Here is a 5,763-nt window from a genome sequence, read left to right on the forward strand (position 1 = left end):
AAAGTCTAAGGTCGACTTACCTTGTATTCACACGGTCACGGTGGTTCACGGAGTCGAAACTCCTCTTTCTCGTTATCAGTTCTATTATCAACATAAGGTTTAAGTAGAGTACTATTTACCTTAAATGTGCCAAATTCAGAATGAGTTACCTCGACTGTACCATATGGAAGACATTCAGTACCGTAAAGGGATTTGATCCGTTTGCATCAAGCTCCAAAGTGGCAATTTGAGGATCTGTTTTATCTAGCAGTACCTTGTCCCCAACCTTAAATTGGTTTTTTCCATCCATATGTTTGTCATGGCGTTGTTTTGGTTCTACATCGTGTATTCTCAGTTTCTTCTTGACCTATGTCCACCATTCGTCTAGTTCATCGATCTATAGTATTCGTTCTTTATGAGTCATTCTGTTTCTATCGTATGGACTGGAATGTATCTCCATCATATTTTTTCGAAGTGTTTACTACAAAGAAGGTTGAGCCACATGGTTACTCATATTAGCAGAACTTGTAAACTCATCTCGATCACTAGATGTCTTAACAGAATCACGAGCTTAGAGTGTAACTGTGTCATCACCTACACGAAGTAGTAATTCACCTGTACCAACATCAATAATAGTTCTAACAGTTGCTAAAAAGGGCTGACCTAGAATTAAAGGTACATCACTATCCTCATCCATATCTAAAACAACAAAATCAACTGGGAATACGAATTTATCAATTTTTACAAGAACATCTTCAACAATACCTTTAGGAAATCTAATGGTTCTATCTGATAATTGAATACTCATCCTAGTTTGTTTGGGTTTCCCAAGACTTAATTGTTTAAACATTTTATAGGGCATGACATTAGTACTAGCCTCTAAATCAGCCAAAGTATTATTAATATTCAAACTACCAATTAAATAAGGAATAGTAAAACTCTCTGGATCTTTAAATTTGTTGGGTAGTTTATTTTGCATAATGGCTGAGCACACCGCATTTAGCTCCACATGCGACGAATCATCTAACTTCCGTTTGTTTGCCAAAAACTCTTTTAAAAATTTAACGGAATTGGGCATTTGTGAAAGAGCTTCAATAATTGGTAAGTTACTATGCAACTTTTTTAGAAGTTTAAGAAATTTACCAAATTGTTCGTTAGTGTGGTCTTTCTTCATCACCTTATGATATGGCATTCGAGGTTTATAATCTTTACTAACCGATTTTTGTTCATTCTGGCTTACCTTGACCTTACCGTTACTTACCATAATTTCTTGCCTTGGTTCTGGTTTAGATTCAACTAATCCTTGTTCATCTAGCACAGTAATTGCATGAAGTTGCTCTCTTGGGTTAGTTTTGGTATTGCTAGGAAAACTACCTTGTGGTCATTCTGAAATTAACTTCACAAGTTGACCGATTTGGTTCTCGAGCCCTTAAATCGACACTTGTTGATTTTTAAGTGCTATTTCGGTGTTTTGGAAGCAGGTTTCTGTCAGCAAAATAAACTTCGTCAAAATCTCCTCAAGCTTCAGCTTTTTCTCTTGTTGGTAAGGCTGTTGAAAGCCTAGAGGGGGTTGTGGTATTTGGTTTCCTTGACCACTTCAAGAAAAATTGGTATGGTTCCTCCAACCTACATTATAGGTGTTACAATAAGAGTTATTCTAAGGCCTAAAATTATTGCCCATATAGTTGATTTGTTTGTTCTCTGTGCTAGGACTGTAGGGTAAATATTCTGGATTGTTCATTCCTCATCCATTCATATCGCAGTGCATCACCAGATATACTTGCGTAGAAACACATAAACCATCAATTTTTTTATTTAAAAGTTCTTTCTGATTCGATAACATGGTGACCGCATCTAAGTTAAAAACACTGGCTGCTTTCATCAGCTTCGTCCTCATCACTTGCCACTAATAATTATTCAGTGATATCTCCTCTATAAACTCATAAGCCACTTTAGGTGTTTTATTATTCAGAGTACCACCGACTGCTGCATCGATCAACTGCCTAGTTGAGGGGTTCAAACTATTGTAGAAGGTTTGAACTTGTAGCCATAGAGGTAACCAATGGTGAGGGCACCGTCTCAATAAGTCATTATACCTCTCCCATGCATCATATAGGGTCTTTAAGTTGATCTAAACGAAGGAAGATATATCATTCCTTAACTTGGCTGTCTTAGCTGGTGAAAAATACTTCAGTAGAAATTTCTCGATCATTTGCTCCCAAGTAGTGATAGAACCTCGTGGTAAAGAATTAAATCACAATTTAGCTTTATTCCTCAATGAAAAAGGAAACAACCGTAGGTGAATGGCGTCGTCAGAAACGTCGTTTATCTTAAAAGTGTTACAGACTTCCAGAAAATTAGCCAAATGAGTACTTGGATATTCGTCTTGCAAACCATCGAACTGAACAAATTGTTGTACCATCTGAATAGTGTTCAGCTTCAGTTCAAAATTATTCGTAGCAATGGTAGGTCTCACAATACTCGATTCAGCCTCAGTTAGAGTGGGCTTGGCATAATCGTACATAGTACGAGGAGCAGGATCTGGATTTGCAGCAACTGCAGGAGGTAGTTGATTATTCTAATTATTCTGATTATCACCCATCTCCTCAGTAATAAAAATAACATCCTCTTACTCGTCTACTATACCCTGTCGACTCTGCCTTGCTTCTCTACTGTTTCTGCGAGTTGTACTTTCAATCTCACTATCAAATAGTAATGGTCCCGACGGGTTTCTTCTAGTCATAAACTAAAGGAACCTACCAAAAGCAAATAAAAGAAAAATTAGAAAAAAATAAACTAAAAATAAAAATAAAATGCAATAAAACTAAATGGTTAAATTAATAAAAATCAAGTGTTCCTAATATTTTAGTCCCCGACAACGACGCCAAAAACTTGATGGTCACTAAACTAACTATAATTACGACAAAGGCAAGCGCACCTATCGAATAATAGTATAGCTATTGTAAGTAGAGAATATCGTATCCACAAGAACTAAAAGTACTAGTAATTATCGTTTTTCTATTATTTAGCCGATGAACTGGGATGCTTGTTTTTAATCTAAATTTACTAATCTAATTTAACTAAGAACGCAACAGAAAATGAAATAGGAAATAATCGAAAATAACCAAAGAGAAAGACAATACCTAGGAAAGAATACACCTAAACTTCACTTATTATTCTGAATCTGAATTAAACGATTTATTCACTTGTGTCTTGATCCGTAGAAATTCTTAAATTATGTTAATATCTCTTTCGAAAGTAAGAGCAACTGACTCTAGGTTGCTTAATTGAAATCTCTTTCTAATTAAAACCCCTATCATCGCATTAACCCAATCTTTAGAATTGGATTGAAAAAATTATTTAATTAGAAAATTAATTAACTTAATAAATAATATTTATTTTTGGCAATAGAAAAACATGTATTAGGTAGGATGAAATTATAAAGTGTTGGGTTAAAAGTCCAGGAAGGACGTATAATTGGACCTAATACAAGACAGGCCCAAAACCCTTTATAATGTGTTTAAGGGGGCGGCAACCCTAGTATTCTACAAGGATTAAATTATACTAGGGTTGTTTCCCCTTTATCCTTGTAGAACTAGGGGACTTGTTTTTCTATCAAATAAGTATTATTTGTATTCTACTAATTCAACTAGGATTCTTCAATCTCTCTATAAATAAATTGCACTAATAGGGCTAAAAACACAAAACATTGAGATTTTGTTATTCTACCTGAAAATAGCGAGAATTTATTTTCTAAGTATAAATTCTATTTTTCGGGACTAACAATTCTACCAATTTCTATAGAGAGAGATTATTTTCCTACTAAAAGTAATAAGATTATTCCTAGTTCTATATTTGATTCGTGATTGTTTGAGCCCACACTTGAAGCCGTTCGTGGTATTAGAATAGCAGAGAATGTCATTTGGTTGAAAGTCGAGAACGTCTAAGATCCGTTTCACCCAAAGCATAGGTACTTTTTGGGAAAAGTTTATTACTATAAATATCAAATTTAAACTAGATTTTTTTCCAAAAACTATGAGCAATGGCAATTGTAGTGGAAAATAAGGTACTTTGACCACCTTCAAAATATACATTCTCTAGCTTTCCACTGAGGTTGTGAGCAATAGCGATTGTAGTGGAAAATAAGGTACTTTTGCTGCCTTGAAAATATCCACTCATCTATATCGTCTCTAAGTTAAACGTGCTCTTCATCTAGAATAAGCTAATATACATTACTCTGAATTCAGGGGTTTCATTCCTCAACTTAATAAGTAAACAAAAAATAATCAATGTTTTAATGTATATAATATTAAGTTTGAAAAATAGAAATTCATTTTAGTCAGTTTAGGTTGTTTTGTAGTTTCGTGTTAGAAATTGACAGATACGGACGAGATTATCAAAAGAAAAGTAAGGTAAATTCAAAAACAATTTACAAACCCCAAAAGATCAAATCCCAACTATATCAATGCAAAACAATCCGAGCTCCCATACACCGTCCGATCCTAAGTCCAATGTCTACCTAAACAGATTAAGGTAAGACAAAAGGTGAGCTACCAAGTATCGCGTATAACTAAACTCAGATACAAATAAATAGATCTTATTATATAAATCAAAGTAACACAAAGAATTTAATAACATTTTTATAACTAGTATGGAACACATCTACGGTATCGCAAAGATTTCCACAATGGTAGTACAACAAAACTGAACAAAACAGAATGAAGCAGAGCATAACAAATCAATCAGAACAAAACCGAATAGAGCAGAGCAGAGCAGAATAGAACCGAGTAGAAGATGTGTGTTATGCAGATGTTGTATTTTTCAAAGAGATCAGAATTTAGATTTATCGAAAAATATCCTACCTAACCTCCGCTACACACCAAAATAGAGTTCCCTCAAAACTCGTCCAGCCAAATAGCCCAACAAATAACTGTGGACGGTGCCACTAGAATTTTACAGTTAAAACTGCCATATTGGATACATGTGGTCAAGCCATTATAGTACAGCCAAGCTATTGGAACAGAATTGTGGATAAACCACCAAATAATACAGATCTTTAAATTGCCAGAAACTTCCTCTTTTCATATCAACCCAAGTCCCATGCAATGTGTCATGGCATACATATACAGAATCAGAGTAATGAGCATATAAGTCATGCTATCTTTCAATAACATAATCAATAAATATGAGAGTCCATGTTTTGTAAAACAGAGTTATCAAACCTTAACATATCATATCAGATTTTTCATGAAGTCACATGCACGGTTAAAAATCAGAATCAGTAATAATCAATCTAACATATTCCGATATCACATATTCTTCATCAACAGAGTAATGTAGAGGCGTACCAGCAAACTTAACAAAATACAGATCGTACCTGGACAATTCGTACACATTAGACAATAACACATTACGTTATGATAGATCCTACTCACTTAGGTTCAAACATAACAAACATACATATAAATCATAAGTTGTTCATCGTCAAATCATCAGATATCAAGATACATAGCCTAATTCAGATCGTACGGACCCTACAATAAGTCTGCGTTTGTTTCAAATGACGTTTGTAGCCCAAGGGAATAGGTCCAACTATTTCTTCACACGCCCGTGTGGTTTCACATAGCCTGGAGGATTGGCCCGTGTAACTTCACATGGTCTAGCACACACCCGTGTGTCTCACACAGCCTAACACACGCCCATGTTACTTGCTCATGTGGTCCTAATTCACAAATAGTGAGTTACACGGGCTGGACACACACCCATGTCATATGACCGTGTGAA

General features: G+C 35.0%; 1 non-coding gene across 1 annotated transcript; it reads left to right on the plus strand.

The window, feature by feature from the left end:
• The first annotated feature begins 2,036 nt into the window (after positions 1 to 2,036).
• On the plus strand, positions 2,037 to 2,143 carry LOC128040763 (small nucleolar RNA R71). The gene has a single exon (XR_008195569.1). It is a non-coding gene; the product is annotated as a small nucleolar RNA R71 (small nucleolar RNA).
• Positions 2,144 to 5,763: the final 3,620 nt, after the last annotated feature.

The sequence above is a fragment of the Gossypium raimondii genome, chromosome 4 (genome assembly GCF_025698545.1).
Source record: "Gossypium raimondii isolate GPD5lz chromosome 4, ASM2569854v1, whole genome shotgun sequence".
NCBI classification, from domain to species: Eukaryota; Viridiplantae; Streptophyta; class Magnoliopsida; order Malvales; family Malvaceae; genus Gossypium; species Gossypium raimondii.